The sequence below is a fragment of the Macaca nemestrina genome, chromosome 2 (genome assembly GCF_043159975.1).
Source record: "Macaca nemestrina isolate mMacNem1 chromosome 2, mMacNem.hap1, whole genome shotgun sequence".
Classification (NCBI taxonomy): Eukaryota; Metazoa; Chordata; class Mammalia; order Primates; family Cercopithecidae; genus Macaca; species Macaca nemestrina.
In genome coordinates this window covers 203,035,941-203,052,770 of record NC_092126.1, presented here as the reverse complement: position 1 = coordinate 203,052,770, position 16,830 = coordinate 203,035,941, and the positions used below count along the sequence as shown (strand labels likewise).

General features: G+C 36.7%; 1 protein-coding gene and 1 long non-coding RNA gene across 16 annotated transcripts in view; one reads left to right on the top strand and one right to left on the bottom strand.

Annotated features, from left to right (window-relative positions):
* The window catches only part of LOC105485558 (roundabout guidance receptor 2), a 1,382,758-nt gene that overhangs the window by 134,973 nt on the left and 1,230,955 nt on the right, over positions 1-16,830 (top strand). The window lies entirely within an intron of this gene.
* Positions 396-14,907, bottom strand: LOC139362095 (uncharacterized). Its single transcript, XR_011620438.1, has 3 exons — positions 14,785-14,907; positions 932-1,097; positions 396-433 (listed from the first exon to the last, which is right to left on the bottom strand). It is a non-coding gene; the product is annotated as an uncharacterized lncRNA (long non-coding RNA).

The following is a 16,830-nucleotide window of genomic DNA, read 5'->3' as shown; positions in this document are numbered from 1 at the left end:
GTATGGATCTCTCCTCTTCAGTTTTAGACACTGCAAACCCACCCTTGAATGTAAATATGTTACTTGTGTTTTTAGAATTTACAGGTTTAAAAATAATAGATACTATCAGGGGAATGTGTGAGCTATATATATACATATATATAGATTAAATTTCAGATATATGACTAGTTTTAATGCTGTGAAATGGATGACTTTTTTCTCAGTTTATGTTTATGGTACAAAATAAGGAACCAGGTGGTATTTCTGCTTCAGTAGTCTGTGTCTATTCAGCAGGAAATATTAAAATATAGAAGACCTCGTAAGTTCCATCTGCCCACATACCTGGTTTCAAGTCTTCCAACAGGTTCCAGACATTCACACTGAACATCTTTGTAATGAATCCATCACGTAAGACCAACCCGTAAGGAGCATAATTGTTTAACGCTGTGGATTCCTCCAAAAGAGAAAGCAGACGAATGTATCATTATATTGTACATTTTTATATTGTGGAGACATATTTAGGAAAATATAATTTTAAGGGACATTTTAAAGAATTCTATATGAAAGATTTGAAATCGAGAATTTTTAAAGATCATCAGCACAATTCATCAATTTTGAATGTTAAAGATTGTGTAGATTTTCATTGATAAAAGGAGAGAAAAAAATGCTTTTTAGAGTCGTGATACTATGAAAATACTTTACTACTTAAGGAGTTGGTTTTTGCTTTTCTAGCACATTCTAACACTATAGTCTAACAGACACAAAAAAAGTGAGTTTTTTTTCTGTAAAACAAATACATTTCATAAAACTTCAGATAAACTAAAAGTTTATATATTATATTAGGTTTACATTTGACTACTATTATTAGTGGGCAGAAAATACTTGGATAGAACTTTGAGATTAATATTTTTCTGAGTTGAGCCAAGTGAAGTGATCATACGGGAAGTGTCACCTCCTGAAGCTGGTTCCGTGACCTTACTTCCGGCTTGTGAGCTGCCGACGGTGACCTTCATGGTAGCGGGACTGACCATCTGGCACCAGCTGCTTTAGCACTTCAGCCCCAGCTGCCTAGAGTCGTGTCTCTAGTCCATAGATACATTTCTTCTCCAACTTCTCACCTAGAGTGATAAGACTGCAGGATTCAATTCCAAATTCCAACACATTGTAGGAGGAAAGTAATACATTAAGTCTCTCCTTAGGAAAACATTTGTTGACTTCCTAATATATACCTATCATATATTTATTAATTCTTCTGGATCCAAACATTAATCAGATAGCAAGCATTACCATCCCAGAACTCACAGACCAGTGGGCGCACACACACACACACACACGCACAGTCAGTCATACTCAGGGTCTTAGGAACAATACAGTGTTTTGTATATGCGATGTCCAAGCTCTGTACCTAGTGCTCACAGGGGTGGAAAGAAGGGAGTACTTATTCTTACGTGGGTAAAAAGTGACAAAAGGAATAGCTGTGTTCTAACATTTGTGGAATACCCATTGTTAGGGTTTTTATGTGGATGGAGACAGTATTTTAAAGCACTTAGAACAATTCCTAGTGCTACATAATTATTGGTTCAATAGATAAAACTTTTATGGCTTTGAGAATACATTCTAAATTTTACTTCTTGATGATCTGGTTTGGTATGATAGCATAATATGGAATGGTTTGGCATACATCAGAAAAATGTATGTTATCCTTCCAGAGGAGAATTTGGGTCTTCCATAAAAGCAGTAAATGTTAAAAGCAAACTAAGTAGAACATTTCATAGCCTCTCTTGGTCCAATTTAAATTTAATGAGCTCTTAGTAGAACTGAGTGTATCATCCTCATAAACTTAGAGGCACAAGGTTTACAGAAACTGCAACTTCAACATTCTTCAACAATAAATATGACTATAAATCAGGGGGCACATTTATTTTCTTCCAGGGCTCTGGTCTTTTGCCATCTGCTAACATGGCATCTTGCCCATTTGGAACACTGTCAGGTTATGTAGGATAGAGGTGTTGCCTTCCTAATCTGCTCCTGACTCAGGACTGACCCAATTGCTTTGGGACATGGTGAGGGTAAGAACAGCAATCAAAGTAACAAACAGCACAGACGGTTCGGATTCCTGGACAACCTGCCCAGGACACAGGGACACTGGGAACACAGTGAGCCTTTGTTCACTGCACCAAGAGGACGTGATTAGGCACAGAGGTGAGGCAAAGGGGATCTGTCCTAGTTAATTACAGAAGACATTCGGGTCTCTGGTTTTTCCAGAGTTGCCAGGTAGGCTTGGAGATACACAGTTACTCAAAACCCCAAATACCTTCTGTGTTTCTTCTGTAGAATCGATCAAGATTTCCACCCACTACCTTGGACAGGGTAGATCTCCTAAGGCCACTTCCCTGAAACTGTAATAGTCTCTTAACTTTGCCCTTACTTTACAATATTAATATGAAATAAAAGGTAATTTGGTCCTTTCAGTCAGTTAGTATGAAAACACATCGTCATTTAGTGATCACAACTATGTAAAAACTCAGTATTCACTTTTCAGAGTATCTCACAAATGCCAGCTGCTTTTACACTGATTTATCCCTTTTCCATAATCTTTGTGTTTTTTTTTAATCAGAAGCCTATTTTCATTTTCTTCTATTTGTTTTTAAGGCGCTGTTAGATAATACTGTGTTCGGCTCCATATCGATGGGTGCTAACTCAGCGGAATTGTTAAGGACATTGGGGAAAATGGGAATTCACCTCTTGGTCAGTCAGGCTCAGAGGAGAATGTTAGATGACTGATATCGTTTGCTATCTTTATTGCCATATATGTCTCAGTTATTTATTTTACTATTCTGGATACTTTTTGTGTTCCCTTTTCAATATATTATTCGTCTTCAATTAAATTAAAACTAGGAATTACTGCCGGGCGCGGTGGCTCACGCCTGTAATCCCAGCACTTTGGGAGGCCGAGGTGGGCGGATCACGAGGTCAGGAGATCGAGACCATCCCGGCTAACACCGTGAAACCCCGTCTCTACTAAAAAAATACAAAAAATGAGCCGGGCGCGGTGGCGGCGCCTGTGGTCCCAGCTCCTCGGGAGGCTGAGGCAGGAGAATGGCGGGAACCCGGGGGCGGAGCTTGCAGGGAGCCAAGATGGCGCCGCTCACTCCAGCCTGGGCCACAGAGCCAGACTCCGTCTCAAAAAAAAACTAGGAATTACTACAAAACAATTACATTTAACAAAAGACTATTATTTCAGTCGTTCTTCAACAGTTTTATCAACAGTATTGTAATTTTCTATCTAATCATCACCATTCTTCCTTATACTTGAGTAGGTTTTGCTGATCACAAAAATGTTTACATTCACACCTAAAAAATAAACTTTGTGTTTATCTCTGAGTTTTACTGAAAATTATGGTTTTTATTATTATAGTTTATTATTACATAATTTATAGTTTATTAATATTCTGTTATATTAATATAGAATTATATAATTCTAATATATGATATAATATTCTATGCTATGATATATTATTAACTATGAGACATAATTGATAATTTCAATAAGCAGCAGAATTTGGATATGCTATTCAAATTTTTTTTATGAACTACCTCTGGCTATTCAATCATTTTATTTTTTTCAACATTTATTGCAGACCTGCTATGAACTATTCATAACACACACAGATAAGTAATCAAATGATATGTTGAGCATCATATTCAGGTTTTTATTTAACAAAATTTTGTATTGAAAACACAAAATGTTGTTTAATAAATGTTGATTAAACATAAAGAAATGTAGAAATAACATGGTTATTCAGGCATGAATACAAAGTCATGGATATCAGAACCTTCTGACAGTATCACCCATGCATGCTGGATCTAGATTATTTTAGAATTCAGGTGTAATTATAACTAACTTCCTTCTAGGCTTAACTATGTGCCCACAACTTATTATTTACATAACAGATAAACCTAAAGGTTCACAACAGTACGTAAAGTTTTACAGATTCAATATTTGCAGATTAATATTACAGGAAACTCCACTAGCCCTATCATTTTGGGTTTCTGATATTAAAATAATAAAGCAACTTTTAAATGGCACATTTTTCCCTGGATGGAGCCTGTGTTCTATTTTGATGATTTACATCAGTTTATTTATGAAAATCTCTGTAAAAACAGTAATCATAATTATTTTTCTTTTCAACCCCAGTGTTTAACTCATACTTAAAGTACAGATACTGCATGCTTGGTAGTTGTTCAGCCAATAAATAAACCAGCTGGAACACTTTGTGTATATGTTATTTGGAAAATAATGCTTAAAAAGTCTTAGAGGCTTATTATACATATTTAAAATATTCCAATTATTTATTTTGTAGAATCTTAGCTTTTAATTAGTGAAATTATGAAACTCTCTTACTGTTTTTGAACTAAGTTTTCTCAAACTAATTAAAGAATAGCCATTTATAGATATTGCATGAAGTCAACAGTATAACTATGTTATAAGGGGGTTTTGTTCATTTAATAAGTCAGCAGTAGAAGGAAGCATTTACCTTCTTTCTGAGAAACTGAAAATGTCAGAATCCTTTGAACAGTGTAAAAGTTGATAAAGAAACAAACCATTGTTTCAAGAAGTATACTGCCTAAATATACCTGCATCTTTGGTTTTATGAAAGCATAACACAATGGCCTTTTATTTTTCAGCAAGAAAAATTCAAAATTAATTTTAAAATATATCCAACCCTTAGTAACTAGATAGTTTTGCAATCTTTTTAAAAATTAACATACGTAGTAGTTTCTAAGAATTCTATAATGACTAAAAAGTAGTCTTATAATATTAAGAAATACATTTATGTGTTTAAAATCAGATGAATCACAAATCTGGCAATGTTTTAAATTTATAAGAAAGACACTGTAACATGTAGTATGGTTGAATAAAACATGAATGTTATAGTAAATCTGAGGCCTTCATATTTATGACTATACTTTGTAAGCATTAACGCCAGTGAATTAAGCTTAGTCGGGCAAAATAATGTGATTAAGTGGTCCCAAGATAATCTTTCGTATAAACAAGCAGAAACATTAATCTGAGAAAATGATCCTTTGCATAAGAAAATATCACTAAATGGAAAGAAATGCTGTTGATGCCAAATTAGTATTTTGTGACACCAAAATGACAAATAAAAAAATAAAGAAGGAGGGTGTTATGCTAATCTGGTACCAAATAAGTTTTATTTGTTTTCTGCTTTTGTCTTAAATATCAAGACCATGTAAATATGTTCATAAATTTATTGCTATCTTAATGCTGGGGGGATTTAAATGTATTTCATTTTATACGAACTACATTGGTTTTTGACATTTTAGGACATTAGAAGGTCAAAAATGAGATACGTTGATCTGTGTAAGAAACAGGAGAATGATGCCAAGGCACAGGGGTTAGAGGCTATTACCTAGAATCGTTAGAATCCCACCTATAAGAAAAGGGAGGAAGTTGTGGGACAAAATGGTAATCATCAAAGTTGAGTGTGTCATTTGTGCTGTATGGCATTTGGTCTGCTACAAATTGTATGTTTACAACTTTATAACACAATTTTAAAAAGTCCAAAGTTGGACTTTTGCTTAGATGAGACTAGAGAAGTGGTCTGGATTTTGCAGAGACAGTATATATTCTGCTCTAGTGTTTTATGGCCTCTAGAAAAGTATTTAGAGAAAATGAAGACATTAGCATCAATATTTTATTATTTTCTCCCAAAAGTCCATTTTTATAGCTTATTTTAAGTATATTACTTATATTTTGCCACATAGAAAATTACTGCAAAACTCAGTGGCTTAAAACAGCAAATATTTATTATCTCACACAATCGGTGAGAGCTGGCCACTTCAGATTGTCTTGGGTGGGTGACTCTGGCTCAAGGTCTTTGATGAGGTTGTAGTCAAGATATCAGACAGGACTGCAGTTATCTCTAGACTTTACTGTTTCGAAGATAGCTCATTCACATGGCTGTGAGTCGAAGACTTCAGTTTCTCCCTGGCTACCGGGAGGAGACCTCAGCTCCCAACCATGTGAACCTCTCACGACAGCAGCTGGATTCACTCAGAACTAGTGATCAAAGAGAATGAGGCAGAAGCCACAATGCCTTTCAAAACCTTGCCTTGGAAGAAATGTACCCTTACTGTTGCTGTATTCTACTGGTCAAATCAAACAATCCTAATACAATTTGAGAGAAACCTGTACAAACACATGCATAACCGGAAACACAGGGCATTGGGGTTATCTTTGAGGCTATTACAGTGAGAGAAAAAAGAGGAAGGAAAGAAGGAAGGAAAGGAGGAGGGAGGGAGGAATGAAGGGAAAAAGGGAGAAAAAGACAGGAGGAGGGAGGGAGGGAGGAGACTCACCCACTCCAGAATCTTCGCGATCATTTGTTTACATTGGACAAACTAGCATTTAGAAACTGTGACCACCATCTCAAAATACATCTTTATTATTTAAGGTTTGCCGAAGTGCCAATCTTTTTTCCATAATTAGTAAAATAGCTGCAGTCTGCTAGGTTTCTCATCTTTCTGCAGTTAATCGGTCCGAACATTTTCTTATTAATGGGACTACATTTAAAATCCTATACCTTGTAGGATAAGATTTTCTTTCAAAAGGGAATGTAAAGTTATATGGTACTTACATGCTATTTATAGGTTTAAAATGTTACTACTAAGTAAAACCTTAGATTAGAATAGCCAGGTTTAGCAAACAAAAATGCAGTATGTCCAGTTGAATATAAATTTCAGATAAACCATAAACAATATTTAATATAAGTAAATACACTAAATAAGCAATTGCAATAAACATGTAATAAACTTTTATTTATCTTAAATTTACATTTAACTGAGTGTCCAGTATTTTATCTGGCAACCTTATCTTAAATAGCTGTCAATCTATATTTTGAGCAAACATAATGAAATTTAAAATAGTATAAATTCTTTCTTTCTATGTGTATTTTTTCTGCATAAACCTATATTTAAAACAGTAAGTACATCAAGTAAAGTAGGTCACATTTATAGTTATTACTCATTAAATTGTATTTGTGTGTGGATGTGTGTATTCCAAAACTTGTGTAAGAAGATGACAGAACAATTGAACAAAGATGCATATGTTGCTGTGTTTACTTGTGAGATTGTTGGTGTCCATGTCCAAGAACACGCATAATAGCCCAGCTTCCATTTCTACAACAGTTCCAATTCTAAAGTCAGTTCCATAGATTGATTTGAACCACTTTAAGGCTTTAGAAATCTTTAAACCTTAAAGACATAATTGCTACTTTAGAATTCACATGTCTATCTATTTTCTTTGAAGTTGGCAAGCTGTTTTTCTCATGACTATTTGTGACTTGAATTTATTTACCCATCTTGGGATTCTACTCCAATACAATCTAGAAGAAAAATTAAGAGAAATCCCAGGAAGTTGAGCTCAAGCAAATAATAATACAATATAGTTTATCATTCATGCAGGTGTCCCGTACGTTGCTTTTTATATAGTGTTCATTTAACCAACCTGGAAGGTAACTTCAACTTGACCATACTTTCCTGTTGAGGTTGTAAGTGGGGTGCGCTGGCTCAGATAAGCAATACACAGAATCACTGATTTTAAACTGGAAGGCCAATTTGTTAGCTATGCTCGTCGATCTAGCAATATATCCCCAAGCCGCAAATAAATATGTGAAATGCTATCACTGTAACATTTAAATATTTAACAGCTGTTTACTTAACTCTAGCTCAAAACTCAGTTTGTGTAACAGAATGATTCAATCTTCGCACAAGACTATATGAGTCATTGTGATTTGAAGTTTGGATTCCAGAATCTTTATGTAAGAGATGGTAGTACACTGAAGCTTTTGAAACCCTAATTAACACCAAAAATTTCAAATATAAATAATTTGGTATAGAATGGAGCTAGAATTTGGCATTTTAAGGGAAAACATTTTACATAAAGTAATTACGTATGAATAACGATAAGGGCGATAAGTGAAAAGATACTAAGCAGTATACTGCTCTCTAGTTAGAGTTGGTCACCTCCATCTGGGTTTCCTATATTTGAAAAAACCAATGCTAGTTTTCAAGTAGTACTAAGCAGGGAAATTGATATTTAAAGGAAAGAAAATCAACAGATGGCATGGAAGAAAAATTTTTAAATAATTTTAAACACTGTCCCCAAGCCTGCCAATGGTTTGGAAAGTATTTTTGGTTCCTTCAATTAAAATGTCACATGTGAATTTTAAACCATATTGAAAAATATTAGTGTTCTTCTGAATTCTGGACAGATGGTTTAATAAAACAAAAAATGGATGTTTGAAAATTATTATACTTACTTATTAAAAATTCAGAAATTCCCCTTTGTAAACAAAAAGGAAGACTTTACAATGTTTTTCACTTTTGTTTATGCTTTGAGTCTTGTGCTGTACTTAAGTGAATAACGGAAAAATAAAGAAAAAAGATGATATTGCTTCTAAAATATTGTCTGCTACTGCTGGGTGTCTACCCTTTTTCCATGTCATTAGCAGTTATTTAATTATGCCAGCAACATGTCTGCCTCTTGGATAGATCATTATGCCAGTTAACTTCTTCTAAGCCTTCAGACATGCAATTCATTATGACAACATGGGAAGGGTACTGCTGCCCTCTAAAATGTAAGTGTGCTCTTGAGTGAGCTGAGTTCTCTCAAGGATGTAAGACCCATTGCAAAAGGTTAAGCATATACAGTTCCAGGATTGGAATGACAAATTTTATGTCTCCTAAGAACTATAACTTTGTTGGATTTGCAAGATTTTGTGCAAGCCACAGCATTTATAAGACAGGCAATATTCATTCTTGAGAAAAAATTTATATTCTCTGGCAAATGCTGAGCAGAGATTTGTTAGGGGAGCCTATCAATTGAAAATTGTGTAAATATTGGCTACTTACATTTTATCTAAAATATGCCGTCCTCAATTGGTATTTTTGCAACAAAGTTCTAGAAGGCACTAATTTGTGCTGTATTTGGAAAATTGTATGTGGAATTGTATGTATGATCCATATCAATTTATATGTAACCTAACTTGGGGCCACTTTGACTTTTTAATTTTTAAGGTAATCAGTTGACACACACACACACACACACACACACAATGCACACATATATAATGGTAGCACGTATTTTACATAAAGTAATCCTATCAAAATTATACTGATATCTTTCACTGCTTTACCTAATATGGTAAAGTCATAGACTGAGCAAGTTAAACAAATCAAAATATGATTACTGGTGGAGAGCAACTCACGTGTAAAAATTAGTTTGAAAGATTAAATTCCAGATTGTGTCACAGGGTAATTTATATAAGTGTAACTATACTTGTAACTACATTTTCAAGTATATATCCTATAGGAATAATTGGATGTAAATTTATTAATTTTATGGTTAATGCAGAAATATCTTGAGTCATTTCTATTGTAATTTTTAGTTATTAACTATGGTTTATTTATATACATTCAATGAATAAAAAAATTTAGAATCTATCTAAAACATATGAGATTTTCAGATAAGTGACAGTAAGCCCTGAATTCAAGGCATAAAGGTCACAAGATAAAAGGAAGCAAAGGGATTCTCAGAGAGTCTTTAAAAGTTGTGGTTTGAGAACAACAGGATTTGGGGATTTTTTACACTTCCTGGCCATTTAGTTGTGACTGTGTGTTGCTGCATAAATGACAATGGAGAAAGGATAACTTTTTAAAGGTGTTTTTCTAGAGAATAACCACGAAGAAACAGAACATGTAACTAGCGGGAACCACCATTACTGTTTATTTCACTTACCCACCTACTAATCTAGTAAATATGCATGGAATGCCAACTGCATGACAAGTACTATGCTAAGGTCTAGGCAATTGTGAATCAAAAGATACAAAGGTCACTGCTCTCAAGGAGTTTAGAAGTAGTGGGAAAACAGAAACAAATGTAAAATGGGATTCTGCTGAAGATTACAAAGAAGAGGTACGAGAGCTGAATCAGGAAGACCAGAGAAGGTGCCCCTAAAGAAATCGACACTGATGTGGACTATGAGAAGTAGAAGATGACGATCAATCAAAGAGCTAAATGATCTTCAGGCAGAGAAGCATGTACAAAGGTGTTCTTGCTTGTAGGGATTATACCAAGCAACAACAAAATAAAACAAAACAACTGCATTGCTTGTACTCAATGAGGGCAAGTGCCTAGCGTAATGCAGATGTGAGATAGTCTACAATTTCTCGTAAAGAAATTGAAGAGCGAGCTAGAAAAATGTAGTTAATTATCTTAGGTCTATTTTTAATATCTGCCTGTCAATGCATGATGAAAGAGTGAGCTAAATCATTTGCTAAGTATTAGAATTTCCTCCTACCCTCTTTCTTTTTCTGTTGACTTGAGGGGATGTATTCTTCACACTCCCACCATGGGGAGTTCATCACATCGGTGGCCCCAGAGAACCTTGCCTTCCAGTATCCATGCCCTTGTGTCATCCTCTCTCCTGAAGCCTAAGCAGGTTCCATGGATTGTTTTACCTAACAGAATGTGGTAGGAGTGACACTCTTCCAGTTCCAGTCCTTCTCCTTAAGAAGAAGTGGCAGCTTCTACTTTTGCATTCTGGGGAACTCTGAACTACCACGGATGAACCCTGTCTCTCCTGCTAGAGAGACTACCTGAAGACGGAGAGGATGGGAAATGATGTGGAGGAAAAGCAAGAAATTCCACTAAACAGCAAGACCTGAGGTCCGGATATACAACCCCAATCAAGTCCCAAGCAAGGATTTTAGAAAAAGTACTTTATTTGAAAGGGGAGTCTAGGAAGCATGGTCAGGGGAATAAGGAAGTAGAAAAAGGAAGGGAAGAAATCTGTGAAGGGTGCTTTACTGAACAGATTTAATTGAAGGCAAGTAAAATACAATTCCTCTCATAGGTCAGGGAAACAGCGTAGAACAATACCTCACTGTTACCCCTTCCAAGAGCAGAAATGTGTTCCGTATCCACCAAATCACCACACATCATTGGTGAAGGGCTGCTCCTGGAATCACTAACCCTCTGACCCTAACGAGGGCCAAGTGTGCCTCCATACCAGAACTCCATGAGCAGGCAGTCACAGGTATTTAAGGAAAACAGTCTTTCAAGGATTAGTAGGTGAGTGCTGACTAAATATCACAGAGCTCTGAGCAGGCTGCCTTCACTGTGAAACACAAACTTCACGTGGCATGTGGCATGTGACAATGTTTATTTGGCCTATTATCCCATCTCTAGCCTAGCTCCCAGCACATATAGCTGAAAACATGCTGAAAATGTGAATATTAACAGTTAAATTTGACTTTTCTAAAAAGGGTATATGTTATATTCAATGTGCTTGGTAAATATTAGATACTAGAACTCATTGGGATAAAATTGAAAATGTTGATTCTATTCCAAAAAAAAAAAAGCCAACCAAGATCCCCTTGTCCTGCCAGAACTACAAATTTTGTGTTCGTTTTCACAAAGCTGGTGCTTGGCTGTTTTATATAATATTAAGGTACAATTTTAATTACTTGGATAGAGAAAAGTTCTAGAAGAGTCTCTAAGAGGCTAGAATATCTGTTGTACTATTCTTCCTTTGCCAACATTCTGGTAAACCCATGAATAATATGTGTCAGTACTTGAACTACTTGAAATGGAAATGGCAGAAATTTAAGACCAACATTTCCTGGTCTTTAATTCAAAGCTTTTGTAAAGAAACTGTTGGTCAAAAGAGTATCAGATATTTGGAAGAAGAAAAAAGCCCTTCATTCTTGAAAAGTTGTATATTCAAAACCAGAGGGAAGAACGGTAGTTTTCAGGAGAAGCAGATTGACAGCCTCAGAGTCAAACACCTGCAGAATGAAGCTCGGTTCAGTGTGGAGCTATTATGTTTCCTTGTTGTTACATTCAGTGTGTCCATGTTCATTCCATCAGCAGTTGAATAAAAACTGTGTCAGTGTGTATCCTCCTGGAAAAGAGCAAGGGAGTCCATTTGCATCAGGAGACAATTCTCCCCTTACCTCTTTTAACTACATGAAGAAATGCAAATTCAATGTCAAGCCAATTTTAATGTTAATAATAAGGAGAATAACTTGAAACTTCTTGCTCTAGGCTGGATTGTCTAATATCCAGTCACAGCTGCTAGACTGGCTTTGTCCCACACAACCTGACTTTCACTCCTTAACAGAAAACTTCAATTGTGTTGGTATCTGGCTTTAGTTTAGTAAACGTGCTACATTTAAGGGGATAGAGGAAGGCAGAAAGAAGGGAGAGAGAGAAAGAATCTGAGATCAGGACATAGGGCAGATGGCAGTTGCCTTAGTGGTGTCCACCCCTTACTTGCCTTTCAGGAGAAATACAGTGAATAAAATGGCCAAAGACCATTTTCTCACAGGGCAGAAGGAAAATGAGTAAAGGCTCTGGATAATACACAAACTGAGGAACTGAGTTACTAGTACTTTCAGGAGGTATAGAGAATACCTCAGAACTCAATTCATTTCTTATTGCGAAGTGGTATATTTTTAAGAATGATGGGACAAAAAAACCTAAAGATATGTTGTGTTCATCTGTGTCAAAAACTACCCCAGTAAGTTCTCCCTCCATATCCTAATTTAATCAGGATGCTCTCAAGGATGTGTCCCATAAATCTCTCCAGAGACTTCTTCAGACATTTCTAGTTTTTTTGTTTCTCAAGCGGAAAGACAGCAGAGCACAAAACTACCATGCGTTTTTCTTTGCTGTTATTTTAATGGAGATGGCTCTTTACTGGTGGCTCAGGGCAGTACTATTCCCCGAGCAAATGCTATAGAAGTACAAGCAGCTCACATTACAGTGGTTCTCCTTTATCCATGCTTTCACTTTCTGGTGTTTTGGTTACCTGAAGTCTACTACTGTCAGAAAATATTAAGTGGAAAATTTCAGAAATAAACTATTCCTCAGTTTCAAATTGCATGCTCTTCTGAGTAGCATGATGAGATCGCTCATCTTCCCGGTCCATTCTGCCCAGTTTGTGAATCGCCCCTTTGTCCAGCGTAGCCATACTGTATATACTACCCACTCATTCTTGTTATTGGAGCGACTGTTGCAGAATCTCAGTGTTTGTGTTCAAGTAACCCTTATTTTAATTAATAATACTTTACTAATAATAACTGAATTATTAGTTACTGTTACTCTCCACTATGCCTAATTTATAAATTCAGCTTTCTCATAGGTAAGGGTCTTAGTCTGTTTGTGTTGCTATAAAACATTAACCGAAGCTGGGTAATTTATGAAGAAAAGAGGTTTATTTGGTTCACAGTTTTGCAGGCTTTACAAGAAGCATGGCACTAACATCTACTTCTGGTGAGGGCCTCAGGAAGCTTCCACTCACAATGGAAAGAGAAGGGGAGCAAGCATCACATGGCAAGAGAGGAAAGAAGAAGGAGAGGGGAGGGAGGTGCCAGGCTCTTTTTAACATTCAGTTCTCACAGGAACTAATCAAACAAGAACTCACTCATTACCTGCAAGACAGCAACAAGTCATTCATGACAGAGCCACCCGCATGATCCAAATACCTCCCATCAGGCCCCACCTCCAACACTGGAGGTCACATTTCAACATGAAATTTGGAGGGGGCGAAAATCCAAAATGTATCAGTATGTGTAGGAGAAAACATAGTGTATACAGGATTTGGTACCATCACACATCCACTGAGAGTCTTAGGATGTATCCACTGAGTGTAAGTAGGGACTGTTTTACTAGTGCTGCTGCTACTACTGCTCCTACTATGATGGCTACTACCATAACTACTGTTAAAAATTATCCGAGTGTGTTATAGAACTTCAGGTAAGAGTCACTTAGGTCAGCATGCTTTATATCCCTGGTAAAAATGCCCTTTCTCCAAATGCTGCAGGGTCTACCATGTACAAGATAATCACTAGAAAAGTGAAAGCACAGTTTAAATGTCAGCTTCAGTCCAGTTTTCTTTAGTGGCCACCTGCAACAGGATCATCTGAGGTACTTCTTAAAAAGGCAACTTACTGGGAACTACGTTAGACTGACTTCATCACAATCTGGAATGGGGCTTATGAATCTTTCATTTAAACGAATTTTCCAGATATTTCTTGTTGAGTAGAAAATTTGAAAACTTCTGCTGGTCTTTTCTGGAAAAGTTACACATAAGGTTTTGACCTACTTTGATGGAACTTGTGGCACAATGTTCATACACCAGAAACGGTCAAACATTTCTCCAAATGCTTTTAGATTTTAGAAAATATTATTAAAATGATGATGATGATGATGATTATTATTATTTTAGATGGAGTCTTGTTCTGTCCCCCAAGCTGGAGTTCAGTGGCACGATCTCGGCTCACTGCAACTTCTGCCTCCCGAGTTCAAGCGATTCTCCTGCCTCAGCCTCCTGAGTAGCTGGGATTACAGGCATGCACCACCACGCCTGGCTAATTTTTGCATTGTAATTTTTGTATTTTTAGTAGAGATGAGGGTTCACCATGTTGGTCAGGCTGGTCTCAAGCTCATGACCTAGTGATCCGCCCGCCTCGGCCTCTGAAAGTGCTGGGATTATAGGCGTAAGCCACCACGCCTGTCCTAAAAATTATTTTAAGATAATTATATGTATATTTAAAAACTGTTAAATATCTGTAAAAATCTAGTAATCACAAGATGCAACGTAACTCATAATTCCAAATATTTTCCAAAAGGTTTGTATTAGTCCATTTTCATACTGCTATAAAAAACTGCCCAAGACTGAGTAATTTTAGAGGAAAGAGGTTTAACTGACTTACAGTTCAGCATGGGTAGGGAGGCCTCAGGAAACCTGCAGTCATGGCAGAAGGTGAACGGAAAGCAAGGCGTCTTCTTGCGTTTTCTTCACAAGGTGGCAGCAACAAGTGCTAAGTGAAGGGGAAAGAGCCCCTTATTAAACCGTCGGACTTCGTGAGAGTGCAGCCACTACCGCGGGAACATCTCGCGAGACTGCAGCCACTACCGCGGGAACACCTCACGAGAGTGCAGCCACTACTGCGGGAACACCTCGCGAGAGTGCAGCCACTACCTTGGGAACATCTCGCGAGACTGCAGCCACTACCGCGGGAACACCTCGCGAGAGGGCAGCCACTATCGCGGGAACATCTCGTGAGGCTGCAGCCACTACCAGGAGAACAGCCCGGGGAACCACCTCTGTGACTCAATGACCTCCCACCAGGCCTCTGCCTTGACACATGGGGATTGTGGGGTGAGGGAGTCTATAATTCGAGATGAGATTTGAGTGGGGACACAAAGCCTAACTGTATCAAGGCTTATCTGCATATTTTCACTGAACTGGGATTATAATAATCGTATAGTTATTTTTACCCCTTTTTTACTCAAAATGTAAATATTTACAATGTTACTAAAAATTTTCCTACACACAACATTTCTAAAGGTTTTATGCCATTTCCTCAAAATTATATGCAGGCATTTAATAAACACCATTGTTAGATAGGCTTTTTTGTTTTTTCCCTGAGGTTTTTTGGAAATATGAAACATTCAGAATCAACATTCTTTATTACATACTTTTACTTTTGAAAACCATGAAAATATCATTATATACTCTTTACAATTCCATGTTACGATCACAGACTTCAGTTTACTAGCAAAAGAAGGGAAATATATTTTCTAAGTAGTTAATCCATAGAATAAACGTATTTATTACATAGTCCAAGATTATATAAATCATATTTCAAAATTAACTTTCTGAAAGTATATTTGTACAGGGAAGTGCGCATGAACCATCAAATGGAAGAAACTCCAAATTGTCGACATTTAATGGAAAGTGTGTATTTTCTAATGTCAAATGGTATCGTCACTTGAAATCGGACGGAAAACAAGCACAGAGAAATGAAGCTATAGCAAAACTAGGGAAGGAAAAAAAGCTGAGGCACTTAGTAATATTTTAGTAGATATTCCTTTTTGTTTAAAGCCAAGGCAGCTTCAAAATATTCTCCTTTATTTTATAAAAATTACTTTCCAAGCTGAAAGGGTTTTGAAAGAGTCTTTCCAGATGAGCCACTTTCCAGAAAATTATCTTGTGCGTGAATATGGAGGGCAGCAAATTTAAACTCATATGAATAGTCATCGGAGTTTGTCTTCAGAGAGCCGCTCTCTGTACTTCGAATGCAGAGATCTGATATATCTTGCAATTGATAATGAGTTTTAATACAAGGAAATGACCAAAACATCCGCAGTGTGCTCCTGGTTTCCTGAGAGAAAAAGGTATATCTGAGATAATGAGCACCAAGCCCAGTTCACCAAGGGCAAAATCCCTACATTTGTCCTTCCTGGTTAAGGGCGTCTGTGACACCCCGGTGAGGAGAGACTGCTGATTGACAGCAGGTTGTTATCTACCCACAATTTTATAATTTGCTTAATCTATTTATGATCTCTATAACTCTTACTAAACAGTTCCATGGATATTCCTTTCATAGCCATTATAAAATGTAGGCTCCAAGAATCCTTCCAAACATTTTTAAGAAGTACATACAATTGTTAGAAACAACTGAGACTTTCTTCTAGCTAAGCTGTATTAGACCCTTACTCTGAACCAGACTTTACATTGGTTAATCCATGTATTTCTCACAATAATGCTAAAAGGTAAACCTAATTACCCCCCGTTTTGCAGATGAGAGCTCAACTCCAGGGTAAAGTATCCACGGCTGTGCTAGTAAGAAGTGGTGGGATCACTAGTGAAAGGCAAGTCTCAATCCCTGTGTCCCTATTCATTATGAACAAGCTGGACCCTAGAAGAAACATCAGCTTTGAGATACTACATTTCATACAAGGGATACATTCTT